We start from the raw sequence: 5,043 nt of genomic DNA, 5'->3' as shown, positions 1-5,043 counted from the left end.
TACCATGCAACAACAGAGAACAACAATGAATCCGCAAAACATCTCATGACATGGATAAATCTGGAAGGCATTATGCTGAGTGAAATTTGTCAGTCACAAAAGGACGAATATTGTTTGAGACCACTATTATAAGAACTCAAGAAATCATTTAAATACAGAATAAAGCATTCTTTGATGGTTATCAGGGTGGAGAGGAAGGGAGACGGGTATTCACTAACTAGATAAGTACACAAGAATTATCTTAGGTGAAGTGACAGACAACACACAATACAGGGAAGTCAGCTCAATGGGACTAAGCCAAAAGCTAAGAAGTTTCCTGAATACAACCAGACACTTCAAGGGACTGAGTACCAGGGGCAGGGGTCTGGGGATCATGGTTTCAGGGCACATTTAGATCAACTGGCATAATAAAGTTTATTAAGAAAATGTTCTGCATTCCACTCTGAAGAGTGGCATCTGGGGTCTTAAAAGCTAGCGAGCGGCCATCTAAGATACATCAATTAGGTCTCAACTCACCTGGAGCAAAGGAGAATGAAGAACACCAAAGATAAAAGGAGAATATTAGCCCAAGAGACAGAAAGGGCCACATAAACCAGAGACTCCATCAGCCTGAGACCAGAAGAACTAGACAGTGCCTGGCTACCGCCAATGACTGCCCTGACAGGGAACACAACAGACAGTCCCTGATGGAGCAGGAGAAAAATGGGGTGCAGAACTCAAATCCTAGTACAAATACCAGACTTAGGGTCTGACTGAGACTGGAGGACCCCAGAAGACATGCCTCCCAGACTCTCTGTTGTCCCAGAACTAAAACCATTCCCAAAGCCAACTAACTCTTCACTGAAGTTTAGACTGGACTATAAGACATAAAATGATACTTGGGAAGAGAGTGCTTCTTAGCTCAAATAGATACATGAGACTAAATGAGCAGCTCCTGTTCAGAGGTGAGATGAGAAGGCAGAAAGGGACAAGAGCTGGTTGAATGGACACAGAAAATCTGGGGCAGAAGGAATGTGTTGCCACATTATAGGGGGAGCAACTAAGGTCACATAAGAATGTGTGTATAAATTTTTGAGACACTAACTTGAACTGTAAACTTTCACTTAAAGCACAATAAAAAAAAGGAAAAAGCAGAACATAACAAATGTTAGCAAGGATGTGGGGAAATTGGAATCCTTATCCATTGCTGGTGGGAATGCAAAATGGTACAACATCTGTGGAAAACAGTGTGGCAGTTCCTCAAAAAACTAAAAATACAACTGTCATACCCAAAAACAAACAAACAAAAATACAACTACCATACGACCCAGCAATTCCACTCTCAGGTATATACCCAAAAGACTTGAGAGCAGAGATTCAAAGAAAGACTTGTACACCAATGTTCACTGCAGCACTATTTGCAGTAGCCAAAAGGTGGAAACAACCTAAATGTCTATTAGCATACGAATAAACAAAATGTGGTACATACACACAATGGAATACTATTCAGCCAATAGGAGAAATGAAGTCTTGATACATGCTACAGTGTGGATGGAACTTAAAGACATTGTTGTTGTTGCTGTTAGGTGCCTTCGAGTCAGTTCTGACTCATAGTGACCCTATGCACAACAGAATGAAACACTGCCCAGTCCTGCGCCACCCTTACGATCGTTACGTTTGAGCTCATTGTTGCAGCCACTGTGTCAATTCATCTCATTGAGGGTCTTCCTCTTTTCCTCTGACCCTGTACTTTGCCAAGCAGATGTCCCTCTCCAGGGACTAATCCCTCCTGACAACATGTCCAAAGTATGTAAGATGCAGTCTCGCCATCCTTGCTTCCAAGGAACGTTCTGGTTGTACCTCTTCCAAGACAGATCTGTTCGTTCTTCTGGCAGTCCATGGTATATTCAATATTCTTTGCCAACACCACAATTCAAACGTGTCAATTCTTCTTCGGTCTTCCTTATTCATTGTCCAGCTTTCACACGCATATGATCTGATCGAAAACACCATGGCTTGGGTCAGGCATACCTTAGTCTTCAAGGTGACATCTTTACTTTCTAACACTTCAAAGAGGTCCTTTGCAGCAGATTTACCCAATGCAATGCATTGTTTGATTTATTGACTGCTGCTTCCATGGGCATTAATTGTGGATCCAAGTAAAATGATATACCAAAAAGAACTAGTCGACAGTCAACCATTTCAAGAGGTAGCATATGATCAGGAACTGATGGTACTGAAGGAAGGGGTCCAATCTGCACTGAAGGCACTGGTGAAAAACAAGGCTCCAGGAATTGATGGAATATCAATTGAGATGTTTCAACAAACAGATGCAGCACTGGAGGTGCAAGAAATATGGAGGACAGCTTCCTGGCCAATTGACTAGAAGAGATCCATGTTTGCACCTATTCCCAAGAGAGGTGATCCAACCGAATGTGGAAATTATCAATTTCATTAATATCATACACAAGCAAAATTTTGCTAAAGATCACTCAAAAACGGCTGTAGCAGTATATTGACAGGGAACTGCCAGAAATTCAGGCCGGTTTAAGAAGAGAACGTGGAACCAGGGATATCATTGCTGATGTCAGATGGATCCTGGCTGAAAGCAGAGAATACCAGAAGGATGTTTACCTGTGTTTTATTGACTATGCAAAGGCATTCGACTGGGTGGATCATAACAAATTATGGATACCATTGCGAAGAATGGGAATTCTAGAACACTTAATTGTGTTCATGAGGAACCTTTACATAGATAAAGAGGTAGTTGTTTGGACGGAACATGGGGATACTGAGTGGCTTAAAGCCAGGAAAGTTGTGCATCGGGGTTGTATCCTTTCACTTTACCTATTCAATCGGTATGCTGACCAAATAATCCAAGGAGCTGGGGTATATGAAGAAGAACGGGGCATCAGGATTGGAGGAAGACATTAACAACCTGCGTTATGCAGATGACACAACCTTGCTTGCTGAAAGTGAAAAGTACTTGAAGCACTTACTAATGAAAATCAATGACCACAGCTTTCGGTATGGATTGGACCTCAACATGAAGAAAACAAAAATCCTCACAACTGGACCAGTGAGCAACATCATGATAAATGGAGAAAACATTGAAGACCTTATGCTGAGTGAAATAAATCAATCACAAAATGATAAATATTGTATGACCTCATTTATATAAAAAGATAAGAAAAGGCAAATGTAGAGAGACTAAAGTTTACTAGATATTATCAGGGGCAGGAGGAGGGGGAAAAGGAGGGTTTACTGTGATGGAAAAATTGCATTAATGGTATTGCACAGCCGATCATTTAATTGCTGTCAATAAGTGTACACCTGCAAAAAGTTGAACTGGCAAAAGTTGTGTGATGGATATATTCACAACCATCAAAAAAAAAAAAAAGTAGCTGCTGAGGCTGCTTATGTACAACGAAACACCTCATGGGATTTGGTTCATTGGTTTGGAGGTTTAGGGTCATGGTTTCATGGGACATCCCAGTTAATTGGCCTGATAACACGTTTAGTCCTTCTATTCTACATCCTATTTCATTGTGTAGTGCCTGGGGTCTTAAAGGCTTACAGTGGCCATCCAAGGTACAACTGCTCTCTGCTCACTGGAGCAACAGGGGAAGGAGAGTCAGGAATAGGATATGGAATGTGTGGTTAATTGCCTTCATGAACAATGGCCTCCTTTGCCATGAGACCAGAACTGGATGGTGCCCGGCTACCATCAGTATGTGAGTTAAAATTTTGTTCTACATTTTTCTCCAGCTCTGTCTGGAACCCTCTATTGTGATCCCTGTCAGAGCAGTCTGTAATGGTAGCTGGGCACCATCTACTTGTGCTGGACGCGGTCTTGTGTAGGCTGTGGTACTTGTGGTCCATTAGTCCTTTGGACTAATATTTCCCTTGTGTCTTTGGTTTTCTTTGTTTTCCCTTGCTCCAGATGGGGTGGGACTAGTGGAGTATCTTAGATGGCTGCTCACAAGCTTTTAAGACCCCAGACACTACTCACCGGAGTAGGATATAGAACATTGTCTTCATAAACTGTTATACCAATTGAGCTAGATGTCCCCCAAGACCATGATCCCTAGCCCTCGGCCCAGTAATTCAGTCCCTCAGGGAGTCTGGATGTGTCTACAGAGCTTCCATGATCTTGCCTGGGTCAAGCTGTGCTGACTTCCCAGAATTGTGTAGTCTTACCCTTCAGAACTGGTGTATCTTTTGCTGTGCATATTCTCAACAGCAAAAAAAAATTTAGAAAAAAAAAGTTTTATTACACGTTGGAAATTTAGGTCATGTATTCCTATGACAGATAACCCTGGTGGCGTAGTGGTGAAGTGCTACAGCTGCTAACCAAGAGGTCAGCAGTTTGAATCTGCCAGGTGCTCCTTGGAAACTCTATGGGGCAGTTCTACTCTGTCCTATAGGGTCGCTATGAGTCGGAATCGACTCGACGGCATTGGGTCTGGGTTTGGTTTATTCCTATGACACGAACGCAGAGCTAACACGTTGGTCTCTTTATTACCAAGTGGATTCAGCCATTAGACTGCAGACCACTGGCAGAAACCTCACTTGAGCAGAACAAGAGTTTTCCCATGTAACGTCACGCACTACAAAAACAAAGAAAAGAAAAACACCGGAAGATGAGGAGGACAGTGGGCATCGTCTCTTCCTTTCATTAACCATGAACCAGGCAGGCTGTAGGGTCCCCTTCCACTCTGAGTAGGTCACTGAAACTTACTTTTTGCACTTTAAGAACTGCCACTATCACCCAGGTATACTCCAGCCATCTTCTTCTCAGGTGGATGTACCTTTTAAATATCTTTAAGGGACAAACATTTCCTAAAGTTGAACAAAACTCTTAAGCACACAGTTGTAGACACTCAGAATAAATGAGTAACTTGAAAGTTAGCTCAAAAGACTATCTCTGGGAAGATCGTCCAGGATCACTAAGGCACCTTCAACTTTCATACTCACTGATGTCATCTTAACCATATTAAGGTTTTCTGCAACTGAGCTGAAGTAAATTTTAGGTATCAAGCCAATAAAACCATGTAGTCAACA

Source organism: Loxodonta africana, chromosome 2, assembly GCF_030014295.1.
Source record: "Loxodonta africana isolate mLoxAfr1 chromosome 2, mLoxAfr1.hap2, whole genome shotgun sequence".
Taxonomy (NCBI): domain Eukaryota; kingdom Metazoa; phylum Chordata; class Mammalia; order Proboscidea; family Elephantidae; genus Loxodonta; species Loxodonta africana.
The sequence above is the reverse complement of the archived record's forward strand: the minus strand, read 5'-3'. Positions refer to the sequence as shown.